The sequence below is a fragment of the Pongo pygmaeus genome, chromosome 13 (assembly GCF_028885625.2).
Source record: "Pongo pygmaeus isolate AG05252 chromosome 13, NHGRI_mPonPyg2-v2.0_pri, whole genome shotgun sequence".
NCBI lineage: Eukaryota > Metazoa > Chordata > Mammalia > Primates > Hominidae > Pongo > Pongo pygmaeus.
Window position 1 is genome coordinate 17462990 of NC_072386.2, and position 18604 is coordinate 17481593.

An 18604-nucleotide genomic window follows, 5' to 3' on the forward strand; every position below is an offset into this window, starting at 1 on the left:
CTTGACTTAAGTGAGCCTTCTATAAAGACACTGCCCACCTCCCACCTCCAGCAATTGCAAAGGGATGCTTCTCAGAGTTGGAGGCTTCTTGGGGTTGGGAGGAGAGGCCAGTGTTCTCCACCCTCAGTGCAGTTCCAGACCATTCCTCCTATGAAACAAACCCTTTCCCTTGTGGCTGACAACATCCAGCCATGTGACCCTATACTTCTTTCTCACACTCCTTTGCTTTTAATGAAGACTTTGAAGCTTTTTCTCTATGTCTAAGTTTCACCATCATTTTTGTATCTGGCACATAGTAGTTGCTAAATTATATTATTAAAAAATTCACAGTGATTATTCTTAATAAATTATGTGTGGTACACTCACAATTCATGGTGAAATGACCATGTATCTCGAGAAGAGAGTTGAAAAGGACAATGAGGACACCCCTTCCCATACTCCGAACTCTAAGTTGCATGATCTTGTCAGTCTCAGGAGTGTCAGCCATCCACTTCCGCAGCCAAATCCTAGACATGCTGGAACTTCGAAATATTCAATTATAATATCACATACATACACACTGACTCCAAACCGCATTCCTCCAGCCATCACTCGTCACCTCCACTCTGCCTTTCTTCATTGTATTGTAAAGAATGAATTGGGTTATTGTGACAGTCTTTATCAGTATTCCCATTATCTACTTCTTTGTCTTTCTACTGTACCTCCTGTGGAAAAAAATTCCACATCATCATCCACCAGACTGTCTTCTGTTCTCCTCCTACACAAACAACTCTCCTACAGATGGAGAAACTCATATAACTGCATTAAAAGTTCATTTGAAAGGCACAGTTGCCAAACTCAATTGGAATACCACCTGGTATTTCTATATTTTCCTGGGCAACTTCCTCTTTCACTTCCCACAGAGCATATTTCAAACTTCTATTGTGCTTTAGTTTTCTTTATTACATCACTATATGAAAGTGTAATTCATTTATTCTGCACTTACTTACTAGACATCTGTTGTGTGCCAGGCAAAGGGTGCTAGGTATTATGGTAGAAAAAAGTATAACATTTGAGTTTGTTCCCTCTCACTTCTGCCTTCATTCCTAAAAGCATTCACCTATCTCTGGGCCCACCTTGCCTGGGGGAAGATATATCTCCCTCCATGCCCAGCCTTTCTACCTGTACTCTGTTAGCTCAGCCATTACCTCAGTTAGCTTATCCCTCTCTCCTCTACCTGAAAATTTTCCATCCTACTGGCTCTTCCCCAGCAGCACTTACACTTATTTATTTCTGTCCTATCTTTAACCAATCAATATGACCACTCTCAACCATCATGTTTGCTTCTAAGTATTTCCCTATATTTTCTACATTCTTCAGACCCGCGGTACAGTTGTCCACGCTCCCCTCCTCGTTCATTTCATTCTCTCTCCAGCCTCCTGCAGTTTGGCATCTTCTCCACTATTCTACTGCAGCCGTCCCTTCCAGGGTCAACAAAGCCTCTTTATTAGAAAATGCACAGGGCACTCACTTTCTTCGGTCTTTGAACTCTGCAGGCATTTCTTTTTTTGTGTGGATGCGGGGAGACAGAGTTTCTCTCTTGTTGCCCAAGGCTGGAGTGCCATGGCACAATCTCTGCTCCCTGCAACCTCCACCTCCCGGGTTCAAGCGATTCTCCTGCCTCACCCTCCCAAGTAGCTGGGATCACAGGTGCCTGCCACAACGCCTGGCTAATTTTTGCATTATTAGCAGAGACAGGGTTTCACCATGTTGGCCAGGCTGGTCTCGAACCCCTGACTTCAGATGATCTACCTGCCTCAGCCTCCCAACGTGCTCGGATTACAGGCGTGAGCCACTGTGCCTGGCCAGGCATTTCTTTATATAAACCGTGTACCCTGCCTCTGGGCCACCAGAGGTTCCTGGTCTTCTCCCATTCACCTCTATGTTCGGTTACTCTGCCTGCCATGACATGCGGTGATCCTCGATGTTCATTCTTCTGTCCTTACAGTTTGTGTGTTCCATGAATGACATCATTTACTCCCTCAAATCCAAGCGCATATTTTATTTGTGTGAATCCCCAATAAGTAAGTTCCTATGGACAGAGGCTGTGCATGTTCGTTGTTTTAGTCCTGACACCTATCACAGAGTGCCTGACAACACAGTGCCCAGCAATACAGAAAAATGCACAGACTGAATAATACAGGAAATTGTAGGCTGGGCGCGGTGGCTTAGGCCTGTAATCTCAGCACTTTGGGTGGCCGAGGTGGGTGGATCACGAGGTCAGGAGATCGAGACGACGATGAAACCTCGTCTCTACTAAAAATACAAAAAAAAATTAGCCGGGCGTGGTGGCGGGCGCCTGAAGTCTCAGCTACTCGGGAGGCTGAGGCAGGAGAATGGCGTGAACCCGGGAGGCGGAGCTTGCAGTGAGCCGAGATCACACCACTGCACTCCAGCCTGGGCGACAGAGCCAGACTCTGTTTCAAAAAAAAAAAAAAAAAAAAAATACAGGAAGTTGTAACCAGGAGGACCCATTGAAAGTGGAGCGTATTCTTTCACTCAGTGTTCACCGGGAATGCACTATACACTAGTTCCACTGCTTGTGTTGGGAATTCAGTGAAGAGCGAGAAAGACAAAGTAGCCCCTGGCACTTACATTCTAGTAAGGGAAAGAGTCATTAAACATATGTACTATATAGAGTGTCAGAGAGTGACAAGTGCCACGAAGAAAATAAAGCACGGAAGGGAGTTACAGAGTGATAGAAGGTAAAAGTGCGCCAGCTAGTTAGGGTAGCCTGGAAAGGAAGGCTTTTGGTGGCATTAACCCTGAAGAAATGAATGTAATGAGAAAATGTCTAGCGGCTATTTGAAAGAAAACCATTTCAAGAGGAGGAAATGGTAAGTACAGTGAAGTGGGAAAGGCTTTGGGGTACTTGAGGAGCAGAAATCAGGCCAAAGGGATTGGAGCTGAAATTCTGATTCTAGATAGAATATAGGAGGCAGTGGCACTGCATCACTCCCACTGGAACAAATAGTTCAAAAAGTAAATAAATTGGAAATGTAATCGTTTTAAAGATATCAGAGAGCTGTGGTGGCATAGATGATTAGATGGACTACAAGTGAAGTTGAGATGACTCCCTATTTCCTTCACTGAGAGGCAAGGTTTCCGTTCAGACTTACCCTAAGCTGAGGTGTTTCGCCAGGGGAAAGAGAAGACGGTAGAGCTTACTTTCTAGGTAGCTTCATTGAGGTACGACTCATGCACCGTACAATTCACCCACAAAAAATTTACAATTCAATATTTTTTAGTGTTTTAGAGATATGTGCAACCATCCCCACAGTCAACTTTTGAACATTTTTATCACCTCAGAAATAAAAACCATGGCCGGGCGCAGTGGCTCACGCCTGTAATTCCTAAACAGCCACTAGGCTTCTTTCTCCCAGTAGATTTTCCTACTGTGGACATTTCATATGAGTGGAGTCAATAATATGTGGCCTTTTGTTACTGACTTCTTTCAGTTAACATAATGTTTTCAGGGTTCTCCATGTTGTGGCATGTATCAGCTCCTTATTCCCTTTTTGTGAGTAAAGAAAAAATAACAAAATTTAACATTTTAACCATTTTCAAGTGTACAGTACAGTACTGTTAACTGTATGCAAGTTGTTGTGCAATAGGCTTCTGGAACTTTTTCATCTTGCCAAAGGGAAACTCTGTACCCATGGAAAAACTTCCCATTTCCCCCTCTTCCCTAGCTCCAGTTGTCACATTCTACTTTCTGTTTCTATGAATTTGATTACTTTAGAAAACGTATACACAGGGAATCATGCAGCATTATTCCTTTTATGACTGGCATATTTCATGTAGCATAATGTGCTCAAGCCTTATCTATGTTGTAGCATATGGTAAGATTTTCTTCTTTCTTTAGGCTGAATAATATTCCAGTGAATATATGGTTTATACATTAATTTGTCAGCAGATATTAGTCTTCTTCCAACTCTTGGCTATTGTGAGTAATACTGCAATAAAGATGGATGTGCAAATATCTTTTCAAAATCCTACGTTAAATTTTTTTGATATATACCCAGAAGTGGGATTGCTGGACTATATGGTAGTTCTGTTTTAAATTTTTTGAAGAACCTCTGTTTTCCATAGTGGCTACACCATTTTACATTGCCACCAACAGTGCACAAGGGTTTCAAGTTCTCTATATCCTTGCCAGTATTTCTTATTTTCTGTTTCTGTTTGGTTTTTTTGGATAGTGATCTAGCTAAGAGATGTGAGGTGACATCTCATTGTGGTTTTGATTTGCATTTCTCTGATTAGTGATATTCAACATATTTTTATATGTTGGCCATATTGATGTCATCCTTAAAGAAATGTCTATTCAAGTACTTTGTTAATAGGGTTTTTTGTTTGTTTGTTTGTTTGTCTAGTTTTGATGTTGTTGAGTTGTAGGAATTCTCTATATGTTTGGATATTAACCCTCATCAGACACATGGTTTGCAAATATTTTCTTCCGTTCTGTAGGTTGCCGTTTCACTTTCTTCATTATTTCCTTTCTGTGCAGAAGATCTGAAGTTTGATTTAGTTCCATTTGTATATTTTTGCTTTTATTTCCTCTGCTTTTGGTGTCATATCCAAGAAATCATTGCCAAATCCAAAAACATGAAGCTTCTCCCCTATATTTTTATCTTACTAGACAATTTTATAATTTTATAAATTTTAGTTTTATAAATATAATTTTATAAATTACAGTTTTATAATTTTAGGTCTTACATTTAGATCATTAAGCCATTTTGGTTTGTTTGTTGTTTTGAGACAGGGTCTCTCTCTGACAACCAGGCTGGAGTGCAGTGGCATCATCACAGCTCACTGCAGCCTCAACCTTCTGGGCTCAAGCAATCCTCCTGCCTTACCCCCACCTCTCCCAGTAGGTGGCACTACAGGGTGCGCGCCACCACACCCGGGGGAGTTCTTACATTTTTTGTAGAGACGGGTTCGCAGTGTTGCCCAGGACTCGAGCGATCCTCCCACCTCAGCCTCCCAAAGTGGTGGGATTACAGGCGTGAGCCACTGCACCTAGCCATTAATTCATTCTGAAGTGATTTTCGTATATAGGTACAGGAAGGTAAGGGTCTAACTTCATTATTTTACATGAGAATATCAAGTTTTCTCAGCACCATTTGTTGAAGACACTATCTTTTCCCCATTGTATAGTCTTCATGCCCTTATGGCAGATTATTTTACCATATATGTGAGAGTTTATTTCTGGGCTCTCTATTCTGGCCCATTGGTCTATATGTGTGTCTTTATTCCAGTATTATGCTATTTTGATTACTGTAGCTTTACACTGTTTTTTGAACTTGAGAAGTGTGAGACCTCCAGCTTTGTTTTTCTTTCTCATAACTGTCTTGACTATTTGGAATACTTTGAGATTCCTAATGGATTTTGGATTTTTTTTTCTATTTCTGCAAAAAATTCCAATGAGATTTTTATATGGACTGCATTGAATCTGTAGATTTGGGGGGTAGTATGAACACTGTAACCATATTCTTTTCCAATCCAGGAACATGGGATGTCTTTATATTTATTCGTGTCTTCATTAATTACTTTCAGCAATATTAAAAGTATTCAGTATACAGGTCTTTTGCCTCTTTGGTTGGGTTTATTCCTAAGTATTTTATTCTTTTTGATGCTCTTATAAAGGGGATTTAAAAACATTTCCTTTTCTGATTATTTATTCTTAGTGTCTAGAAATGCAACTGATTTTTGTGGGTTGATTTTGTTTCCTGCAACTTTACTGAATTAGTTTATTAGTTGTAACAGTTGTCTGTGTGTGTGTGTGTGTGCATGTGTGTGTGTGTGTGTGTGTGTGCGTGTGTGTAATCCTTCAGGTTTTCTACATATAAGATTATATCATCTGCAAACAGAGATAATTTTATTTCTTCCTTTCAAAATTGAATGCTTTTTACTCCTTTTTCTTGTCTAATTGCTCTGACTAGAACTTTCAGTACTGTGTTGAATATACATGGCAAGACTGGGCATGCTTGCCTTGTTTCTATTTGTAGAGGGAAAGCTTGAGTATGATGGTAGCTATGGGCATTAACTATAAGGCTTTTAATATGTTGATGTAATTTTCTTTTATTTCTATATTATTGAATTTTTTTACATGAAAGGGTGCTGAATTTTATTAAATGCTTATTATTGCACTAACTGAGATGATCGTGTGACTTTTTTACCTTTCTGTCAGTGAATATAGTGTATTGCATTGACTAATTTTTGTATGTTGAACCATCCTTGCATCCCAGGAATAAATACCACTTGGTCATAGTGTACTGCTGAATTAAGTTTATGATTTTTGTTGAGGATTTTTGCATCAATATTTAGCAAGATTATTGGTGTGTAGTCTTTTTGTGGTGTCCTTCTTTAGCATTGGTATTAAGGTAATACTGGCCTCATAAAATGAGTTTGAAAGTATTTTTTCTTCTGAAATTTTTCAGAAGAGTTTGAGAAAGAGTGATGCTAACTATTCTTTAAATGTTTGGTAAAACTCATCAGTGAAACCATCTAGTCCTGGGGCTTTTCTTCATTGGGAGATTTTTTATTACTAATTCAGTCTCCTCAATTATAGATGTGTTCAGATTTTAATTTCTTCACAATTCAGTCTTGGTAGGTAGTATATTTCTAAGAATTTATTTCTTCTAAGTTATCCAATGTACTGGAGTACTGTTCATAGTAGACTCTCGTAATCTTTTTACTTATGTGTCCTCATTTTTAATGTCTCATTTCTGATTTGTGTTACTTTAGACTTCTATTTTCTTACTTATTGAAAGAATTTGTTAAATTTTTTATTTTTTAAAAAAGAAACTTATTTCATTGATTTTTCTATTTTTTATTTATTCTCTATTTCATTTATGTTTTCTGTAATCTATGACCTTCCTTTTGCTAACTGTAATCTAGGACCTTCCTTTTACTAACTTTGGATTTAGTTTGCTATTCTTTTTCTAGTTCTTTGAGATACAAAATTATCTCCACTTATTGATTTGGGATCTTCTTTTAAAAATACAAACATTTGCTGCCACAGTTTTGGCGTGTCGTGTTTTCATTTTTTTAATTTGCTTTAAAATACTGTTAAATAGTGATTTCTTGACTCATCAAGTTGTTCAAGAGTATATTGCTTAATTTCCACATCTTTGTGAATTTTCTAGTTCAGAGTTTTCTAGTCCAGATTTTTAGTTTCATGGTGATTAGAAAATATAGTTGGTTTTCTTTCAGGGTTTTTTTGAATTGTTAAAACTTGTTTTGTGTCCTAATATGTGTTCTGTCTTGGAGACTGTTTTATGTGCACCTGAGAAGAATGTGTATATTAACATAGGGTGGAATATTGTTTATATATCTATTAGATTCAATTCACTTACAGTATTGTTCAAGTCCTTTATTTCCTTACTGTTTTTCTTTCTGGTTGATCTATTTATTACTGAAAGAAGAGTATTGTAATCTCCTCCTATTATTATTTTTTATCTAATTCTTCCTCCAGTTCTATCAATGTTTGCTTCATGTATTTGGGTGCTCTGCTGTTTGGTCCATATAGATTTATAAGTGTTGTACAGTGAATTGACACTTTCATCAATATGATGTGTATTGTTTTTCTCTTGTGACAATTTTTAGCTTAATGTCTATTTGGTCTGATATATGTATGGACACCCTTGCTATTTTGGTTACCTCTTGCTGGAATATATTTTTCTATTCCTTCAGTTTCAGCCTGTGTGTGTTTTCAAAGCTAAGTGAATCTCTTGTAGATAGCATGCAATTGGATCTTTTTAAAATTGATTCTGCCACTTGGTCTTTTGACTGCAGAGTTTAATCCATTCACACTTAAAGTAATTATTGAAAGGGAAGGACTTACTATTGCAATTTTGTTAATTGTTTTCAGTATGTCTTGGAGTTGTTTGTCCCTCTTTTCCTCTCTTGCTGCCTTTGTGTTTCATTGATTTTTTTTTGTAGTGATATGCTTTGAGGACTTTCTTATTTTCTTTGGTATGTCTTCTACAGCAATTTTCTCTGTAAGTTACCATGGGATTATATAAAACATCTTATAGCTATAACAATTTATTTAAACTAAAAATTTAATTCAATTGCATACAAAACCTCTACTCTTTTACCTCCAATTCATCTTACATTATCAATGTCACAAATTATACTTTCAGTATTCTGTATCCATTAATATAATTTAATAATTATGGTTATTTTTATGCTTTTATTTATACTTGATTTAAAAAATGATTTATGGACCACTATTGTAGTATGACAAGATTCTGCATTTTTTTTTTTTTTTTTTTTTAGACAGAGTCTCACTCTGTCACCCAGGCTGGAGTGCAGTGGTGCAATTTCAGCTCGCTGCAAGCTCCACCTCCTGGGTTCACGCCATTCTCCTGCCTCAGCCTCCTGAGTAGCTAGGACTACAGGCACCCGCCACCACGCCCTGCTACTTTTATTTTATTTTTTATATTTTTAGTAGAGACGGGGTTTCACCATGTTAGCCAGGATGGTCTCGATCTCCTGACCTCGTGATCCGCCCACCTCAGCCTCCCAAAGTTCTGGGATTACACGCTTGAGCCACCACGCCTGGCCTAGATTCTGCATTTGACTATATGTTTACCTTTACCAGAGAGCCTTACACTTTTGTATGCTTTCAAGTTGGTATCTAGCTTTCTTTTATTTCAACTGGAAGGACTACTGTTAGTAATTCTAGCAAGGTAGGTTAATGGTGACGAACTTCTTTAGCTTTTGTTTATCTGGGAAGATCTTTATTTCTCTTCATTTTTGAAGGGCAGATTTGCTGTGTATTCTTAGTTGGCAATTTTCTTTCTCTTTCAGCCCTTTGAATATACTACCCCATTCCCTTTCAGTCTGGAATGTTCCTGCTGATGAGTTTGCTGATAATCTTATGAGAGTTCTCTTGTATATAACTCACTTTTCTCTTGCTGCTTTCAAGATTGTCTGTCTTGGATTATAGTGTGTCATGGTGTTGGATCTTTAGGTTCATCTTAGATAGAGTCCTTCAAGCTGCTGAAATTTGGTTGTCCATTTCCTTTTTCAGATTTGGGAAGTTTTCAGCCATTTCTTCAAATAAGCTCTCTGCCACAGGCTACTCTTCCTTGTGCAATCTGTGGACCCAGTTGTCATCTGCACCACAGTCTAGTTATCTTTTGACTGCCACAAATGGACTCCAAAAAATCTCCAAAATAAATGGTTACCATAACAAGATGGCCAACTAGACACAGCCAGGAAGCACTGCTCCCACTGAGAGAGACCAAAATATTGAGTAAGCCAACATATTTTGAGCCCATCTTCAGAGAGAAAATGCTGAGAGTCATTACAGAGGTGATGCAGACAACAAGGCTGAAGAGGGAGGAAGCTGGGAACCCTGCATAGGATACTTGCATGACAGGGCTAGTTCCCAGACCTGAATGCCTCCTGGGGAAGAGATAAGTGAAGGGATGGAGGGACAGGCCACTCTCACTGTGGACCTCTGGGATCCTAGGTACATAGAACTTTGCATTCTCCATGGACATTTGAGCTGGCAAGGGGATCTTCAAAGACAGTAGGCAGAGACAGGGCTTCACTGGCATGGAGCCTAGGAGCTTTTGTGCATGTGGCAGCTGGGGCAGAGCATGGCCTAGACACCCATCCCCCCAGGCTCCCCACCTCCCTACAGGCAGCTCTAGCCTCAGCTGATTGCTGGCCCGGGAGAGAGTGTGGCTGGCTTCCCTGTAGGACTGGGAAACTTCCAGGGCCCCTGCCTGGCCACCCTGCAGGAGGTGTGCACAGAGTAGCCTCTGCTGCCAAGCCTGGGTGCTTTGCTTCACCTAAGTACCTTCCTGGTGGCCTGGGAGCACTTTGGATCCCCCAGAACAGCTGGGGCCCAATCTCAAGGGTCTGGAGGATGAAGCCCAAAGCCAGTCCTAGCTCCCCAAAACTACACAAATACATGGAAATTGAACAGCTTGCTCCAGAATAACTCCTCGGTGAACAATAAAATTAAGGAAGAAATAAAAAAATTATTTGAAATAAATGAAAATAGGGACACAGCTTACCAAAATCTCTGGGACACAGCTAGAACAGTATTAAGAGGAAAGTTTATAGCACTAAGCACCTTCAGCAAGAAATTAGAAAGGTCTCAAATTAACAATGTACCTTTGCAACTAGAGGAAATAGAAAAAAAACAAGCCAACCCCAAAGCGAGCAGAAGATAATAAATATCTAAAATTAGAGAAGAACTGAATGAAATTTAGACACAAAAATCCATAGAAAAGATCAATGAAACAAAGTGTTTTTTCTTCAAAAGAATAAACAAGATCAATAAACCACTAGCTATATTAACCAAGAAAAAAAGGGAAGATCTAAGTAAGTACAATCAGAAATTACAAAGAAGGCATTGCAACTGATCCCACAAAAATACAAAAGATCCTCAGAGACTATTATGAACAGCCCTATGTACACACAAATTAAGAAAACCTAGAGAAAATGGACAAATTCCTGGAAACACACAAACTCACAATATTGAACCAGAAAGAAAGTGAAAACTTGAACAGACCAATAAGTTCCAAAATTATATCAGTATTAAAGAAACTGCCAACCACAAAACAAAAAAAAGAAAAAGAAAAAGAAAAGCCCTGGACCAGATGGATTCACAGACAAATTCTCTCAGACATAAAAAGAAGAACTGGTACCAATCGTATTGAAACTATTCAAAAAAATTGAAAAGGAAGGGTACCTCTCTAACTTATCCTACGAAGCCAGAATCAGTCTTATACTAAAATCTGGCAGAGACACAATAAAAAAAGAAAACTTCAGGCCAATATCCCTAACGAACATAGGTGTGAAAATTCTCAACAAAATACTAGCAAACTGAATCCAGCAGCACATCAAAAAGTTAATTTACCACAATAAGGCAGGCTTTACTCCTGGGATGCAAGGCTGGTTGAACATATGCAAATCAATAAATGTGACCCCCCACAGTAACAGAATTAAAAGCAAAACCCATATGATCATCTCAGTAGATGCAAAAAAAGCTTTCAATAAAATCCAACATCCCTTCATGATAAAAGCCCTCAACAAACTAGGCATCTAAGGTACATACCTCAAAATAATAAGAGCCATCTACACCAAACCCACAGCCAACATCATACTGACTGGGCAAAAGCCAGAAGCATTCCCCCTAAGAACAAAAACAAGACAATGATGCCTACTCTCACTGCTGCTATTCAATGTAGTACTGGCAGTCCTAGCCAGAGCAATTAGGCAAGAGGAAGAAATAAAAGACATCCGTGGCTGGGCGCGGTGGCTCACGCCTGTAATCCCAGCACTTTGGGATGCCGAGGCGGGCAGATCATGAGATTAGGAGATCGAGACCATCCTGGCTAACACAGTGAAACTCCATCTCTACTAAAAATACAAAAACAAAAACAAAAACAAAAAACAAACAAACAAACAAAAAAGACATCCGCATAGGAAAAGAGGTCAAATTATCTCTTTTCACTAACAGTATGATTCTCTCTTTTTTTGAAACTGAGTCTCCCTCTGTTGCCCAGGCTGGAGTGCAGTGGCGCTATCTCAGCTCACTGCAGCCTCTGCCTCCCGGATTCAAGTGATTCACCTGCCTCAGCCTCCAGAGTAGCTAAGATTACAGGCATTCACCACCATGCCCGGCTAATTTTTGTATTTTTTAGTAGAGATGGGGTTTCACCATGTTGGCCAGGCTGGTCTTGAACTCCTGACCTCAAGTGATCTGCCTGGCTCAGCCTCCCAAAGTGCTGAGATTACAGGTGTAAGCCACCATGCTTGGCCACTGATAATATGATTCTATATCTAGAAAACCCTAAAGATTCTGCCAAAAGGCCCGTCAAACTGCTAAATGACTTCAGTAATGTTTCAGGGTACAAAAATAATGTACAAAAATCAATAGCATTTCTATATATAACTGAGTACCTCAGCCTCGAAATACATTTTTAAACTATCTTTTTCCTTTCCTTCCTTATCTCAGAATGTAGCCTTGTAGTGTAAGACTCTTTGTTATGCCCTTTCCCAACAGGCATATCTGTGCACAGTGCTTGCTCATCTAACTATGTGCTTGCTTAGAAATTCCAGGAGCCAGTTTGGAAACAAACCAGGCAGAGAGATCAAGCCGCAGATCTTCCCACTCAAGGGGAGTTACGCCCAAGTCAGGATGATGCAAATCAGATCTCTAGATGGGCGATTACTTAAGATAACTATGGGAACAAGACATGCAGCTGTGCACTCCCTTTTCACTACTCATGTCTATATCCCACACCTTTTTCCTTCTTAAACCCCTTCACTCAGCCCAGAAGGCTGAGATGGCTCTTTTGAGGCTTATGCCCAGACATTCTCCCATCTGCTAGCATTTGACCAATAAAAGTTGCTTTCCTTTCACCACACCTCAGTTCTCATGCTTTGACTTCTGAGAGGAGAGCAGCTGGACTTGAGCTGGTTACATATACACCAATAATGTTCAAGCTGAAAGCCAAATCAAGAACACAATCCCATTTACAATAGCCACACACAAAAATGAAATACCTAGGAATACAGCTAACCAAGAAGGTTAAAGATCTCTACAAACCTGACAATGTTGGTGTTGTCGTGTTTGGAAATGATTAACTAATTAAGGAAGGAGCTAGAGTGAAGAGGACAGGAGCCATTGTGGACGTTCCACTTGGTGAGGAGCTGTTGGGTCATGTAGTTGATGCCCTTGGTAATGCCATTGATGGAAAGGGTCCATTTAGTTCCAAGACCCATAGGTAAGTTGGTCTGAAAGCCCCCAGAATAATTCTTCAAATTTCAGTGCAGAAATCAATGCAGACTGGCATTAAGGCTGTGAATAGCTTGGTGCCAATTGGCCATGGTCAGCATGAGCTGATTATTGGTAATGGACAGACTGGGAAAAATCTCAATTGCTATTGACACAATCATTAACCAGAAATGTTTCAATGATGGATCTCATGAAAAGAAGAAGCTGTACCGTATCTATGTTGCTATTGGTCAAAAGAGATCCACTGTTGCCCAGTTGGTGAAGAGACTTATGATGCAGATGCCATGAATTACACCATCGTGGTGTCAGCTATGGCCTCGGATGCTGCCCCACTTCAGTAACTGGCTCCTTACACTGGCTGTTCCATGGGAGAGTATTTTAGAGACAATGGCAAATATGCTTTGACCATCTATGACTACTTATCCAAACAGGCTGTTGCTTACCATCAGATGTTTCTGTTGCTCTGCCAACCCCCTGGTTGTGAGGCCTATCCTGGTGTTGTGTTCTACCTATACTCTCAGTTGCTAGAGAGAGCAGCCCAGATGAACAATGCTTTTGGTGGTGGCTCTTTGACTGCTTTGCCAGTCATAGAAACAGGCTGGTGATGTGTCTGCTTACATTCCAATGAATGTCATTTCTATCACTAACGGACAGATCTTCTTGGAAACAGAATTGTTCTACAAAGGTATCCACCCTGCCATTAATGTCAGTCTGTCTGTGTCTCGTGTCGGATCTGCTGCCCAAACCAGGGCTATGAAGCAGGTGGCAGGTACCATGAAGCTGGAATTGGCTCAGTATCATGAGGTCACTGCTTTTGCCCAGTTCAGTTCTGACCTCGATGCTGCCACTCAACAACTTTTGAGTTGTGGTGTGTGTCTGAGTTGCTGAAGCAAAGACAGAATACTCCCATGGCTATTGAAGAATAAGTGGCTGTTATCCGTGTGGGTGTTAGGGGCTATCTTGATAAACTGGAGCCCAGCAAGATTACAAAGTTTGAGAATGCTTTCTTGTCTCATGTCAGCCGGCACCAAGCCCTGTTGGGTGCTATCAGGGCTGATGGAAAGATCTCAGAAGAATCAGATGCAAAGCCGAAAGAGATTGTAACAAACTTCTTGGCTGAATTTGAAGCTTAAACGCCTATGGATTTACATCAAATACCGGTTCAGTTTTGTCATTGTTTATTCTAGTAAATTAGTTTCATTTGTGAAAGGGTTACTCTTATACTCCTTATGTACAGAAATCACATGAAAAATAAAGTTTCCATAATGTGAAAAAGAAAAAAGATCTCTACAAGGAGAACTGCCAATCACTGCTGAAAGAAATCACAGATGACACAAATAAATAAAAAAAAATTCCATGCTGATGGATTGGAAGAATCAGTATTGTTAAAAATGACCATGCTGCCCAAAGCAGTTTAAAGATTTAATGCTATAACTACCAATGTCATTTTTCACAGAACTAGAAAAAACTATTCTAAAATTCATATAGAACCAAAAAACAGCCCGAATAGCTAAAGCAATCCTAAGCAAAAAGAACAAAGCTGGAGGCATCACACTACCCAACTTCAAACTATACTATAAGGCCACAGTAAGCAAAACACCTTGGTCCTAGTACAAAAAAAGACAGATGAATGGAACAGAATAGATAATCCAGAAGCAGTTCTGCACACCTATAGCCATCTGCTCTTTGACAAAGCCCACAAAAAAATGGGAAAAGGATCCCCTATTCAATAAATAGTGCTGAAATAACTAGCTAGCCTTATGCAGAAGAATGAAACTGGACCCCTACCTTTCATCGTATACAAAAATTAACTCAAAATGAATTCAAGATTTAAATGTATGACCTCAAACTATAAGAATCCTGGAAGAAAACCTAAGAAAAACAGTATTCTGGACATCAGCCTTGGCAAAGAATTTTTGGCTAAGTCCCCAAAAGTAATTGCAACAAAACCAAAAACTGACATGTGGGACCTAATTAGACTAAAAAGCTCCTGCTCATTGAAAGAAACTGTCAGTAAACAGACAACCTACAAAATAGGAGAAAATATTTGCAAACTATGCATCCAACAAAGGTCTAATATCTAGAACCTATGAGAAACTCAAACAAATTAAGAAAAAACAAACAAATAACACCATTAAAAAATGGGCAAAGGACATCAACAGATACTTCTCAAAAGAAGGCATACAAGTGGCCAACAAACATATGAAAAAATGTCCAACATCACTAATCATCAGAGCAATGCAAATCAAAACCACAATAAGATACCATCTCACCCCAGTCAGAATGACTATTATGAAAATGTCAAAAAACAACAAATGCTGGTGAGGCTGTGTGTGCATAAAAGGGAATGCTTTTAAACTGTTGAGGGGAATGTAAATTGGTTCAGCCACTGTGGAAAGCAATTGAAGATTTCTCAAAGAACTTAGAACTACCATTTAACTCACCAATCCCATTATTGGGCATATACCTAAGGGAAAATAAATCATTCTACCAAAAAGACACTTACACTTGTATGTTCATAACAGCATTATTCGCAATAGCAAAGACATGGAATTAACCTGGGTGCTTATCAATGGTAGATTGAATTTTTAAAATGTAGTAGTAGTACATATACACCACTGAATACTACACAGCCATAAAAAAGAACAAAATCATGTCTTTTTCAGAAACATGGATGCAACTGGAAGCCATAACCCTAAGTAAATTATTATAATATAGGAATGGAAAACCAAACACAGCTTGTTCTCACTTGTAAGTGGGAGCTAAACACTGAGTACACATTGACATAAATATGGTAACACTAGGCACTGTGAACTACTAGAAGGGGCAGGAGGGAGCAGAGATGGGTTGAAAAACTACCTGTTAGGTAATATGCTCACTACCTGGGTGATGGAATCCATATCGTAAACATCAGCATTATGCCACATACCTGTGTAAAAACTTGCAGCTATATCCCCTGAATATAAAATAAAAGTCAAAATTATTTTTTTAAGAAGAAATTGTTGTCATTACAGGAAGTGGTAGATATTTTGGGTTCTGCCTAGGCTGTTTCTGAATCAGAAGGGAGTCCATGTGATTCTGTTTGACATCAGTATCCCTGCTCAAACCATTCTGGAAGGAATCAACTTTATACGTGGAGACATCTGTCATCTCTCTGAGGTAGAGAAAGCCTTCCAGGATATAAATGTTACTTGTGTGTTCCATATGTCTTTTATGTTATGTCAGGGTGGAAACAATTGAATCAAAAACTGCTTGAAGAAGTCAATGTGGGGGACACAGGCAATGTCCTTCAGGCTTGCAGGAGGATAGGAGTAATAAAATTAGTTTACACTAGTGCTTTTAATGCATATTTGGAGGTGAAATGGTCAGAAATGAAGATGAATCTGTCTTTCTTAGCTCTTCACCTCTATAGCAATCACTACTCTCAGACAAAATTGACTATGGACAAAAAGATAGGGGAAGTAAGTGGTGTTTTTCCTCCCCTACATCCCTAACATCCTGAATCCCTTCCCTTAAGTCTGTGACCAATGGGATACTTGGTCCCACTAAGATAGCTTTCCTCCACTGTGATTCCTCATCTACATGTTCAGTGTCATCAGAAGAATGATGCCCTTTTCCAGATAGCTGAATTACACAGCATTTAAATTTATCTTATTTCATTTTTTATGAGAAGTTATAAAATTGGAATAAAAAGCAGAAACAAGGAAAGAGATTTTCTGAAGTACACATTTTATATGAGCCAAGGAATTAGTACCTGGAAAAATAAACTGTAATATTTAAAATTAGTTTATATATGGAGATAATTATGTTTCTTGCTAAAATGCCTATCACCCTACTGATTCTCAGTTTGAAATAAGCATTATAACTTTTATATGTCTGAATACGAAATTTTACAAATTTGCCAGGAGAGGCCAGAGAATTAGCTTGCTCTTTTTCCACCACGTAGGAATAAAATAAGAAATCAGCAGTCTGCAATCAGCAGTTACTGGAACTCAACCATGCTGATGCCTTGATCTTGGACTTCCCAGCCACCAGAACTATGAGAAATAAATATTTCTTGTTTAAGCCACCCAGTTTATGGTAATTTGTTATATCAGCCTAAACTGATTAAGACAAAAATGCTAAGAAACAGAAGGACCACACAGTAAAATTCCATAACCTGTTCTGGAGTTTTAGATCTACTACAAAGGTCTAGAATCCAGTAGGTCCTCATGGATTGAATATGGCACCAGCAAGGGCGATGTGGACATGAGCCAGATCCTAACACAAAGGATATTTGTCCTCAAACCTCCTTTATGGTTCCTTCCAGGAGTGTGCAGCCCAGAATAAAGGTTTGATGGAGTGACTGGTGCCACAGGTATGAACAATCGGCTCATAATGGGGGCAACAGTTTGGAATCAGAGAATCATGATTATTCTTGTAAATGATACTTATGGACCAAAGAGGCACATTAGGCTCAGAACATAGCAATTTTTCCCCTAGATCTGTCAGCTATATCTTTTACAGGCCAGATATGTCAAGAGTCTACATTTGGGAGAGGTCTTAAAATCCATATAATATACACTTTGTACACAATTTCAGAATTTGTAACAGATTATACTCAAGGTACTGCATTTTATCTAGTGTGTTTTTACATTATAATTTCACAGGGTAACAGCTTCTCATTTTCAATGCTAGGTTACTTTTATGTGATATTCACATTTTGTACCAATCTGGTGTTCAGATTTTATATTGCTTGATACAATTTTTTAAGTGCATAATCACTTTCTTAAAGTTTCTGTTTAAAAACTTATGGGAAGCATGACATAATATAAATTATATTAGAGATGGAATATTTAATATCCCCTAAAATACCAAATAACTTAGACCAGTATCCCAGTATTAAATATATAGTTGATAACTCAAAGTAATTTATCACTGTTTCTTTGTAATCATTTTGATGTCACAGGTTGTTTAAGGCTTAATGATGATTAAGAACATTTAGTGAATTTATGCACACTTTAATGAATTGATTTAACATTTCAGCTATTTATGTGCAAGGACCCACAAAACTATCAATTTAAATGACTTGAGAATTAAAATGTAATAGTTTATTCTTGGAGCATCACTTTTTCTCTCTCCAGTTATTGGTCAGGGTACCAAATGCTTTTTTAAAAAATCTAGGTTTTAAATATTTTTATTTATTTATTTATTTTGAGATGGAGTTTCACTCTTGTTGCCCAGGCTGGAGTGCAAAGGCATGGTCTCGGCTCACTGCAACCTGCACCTTCTGGGTTCAAATGATTCTCCTGTGTCAGCCTCTTGAGTAGCTGGGATTACAGGTACCTGCCACCATGCCCGACTAATTATTGTATTTTTAGTAGGGGCAGGGTTTCACCATGTTGGCCAGGCCGGTCTCAAACTCCTGACCTCAGGTGATCCGCCCCGATTAGCCTCCCAAAGTGCTGGGATTACAGGCGTGAACCACTGCGCCGGCCTAGATATTTTTACATGAGATTGTGGATGATAATCTCATTTTGGGTAGATTTGTATTTTGGGTAGATTTTTATCAGGCATCCTGATTTAAAAAGAAAAAAATAAAATTTTTTTCTGGTTAAGATTAGCATTTTTCATTAATTACCACCTATTTTAGTCAAGGTAGCTTCATTTAATTCATACAACATTTTATTTGTTAGTGTATGGTGCAATTAAAACAATAGTTGCAATGTCATGAAGGACCTGCGCCAAGAATCACATGACACCACATAGCCATCAGTACCTATGACAATGCTACTTTTAAATTCTCATTTTTTAATG

The 18604-nt window shown here is 38.8% G+C and overlaps 1 pseudogene; it reads left to right on the top strand.

Moving 5' to 3' along the window:
• The first annotated feature begins 1963 nt into the window (after positions 1-1963).
• Positions 1964-13941, top strand: LOC129044430 (ATP synthase subunit alpha, mitochondrial-like; annotated as a pseudogene).
• The last annotated feature ends 4663 nt before the right edge of the window (positions 13942-18604 follow it).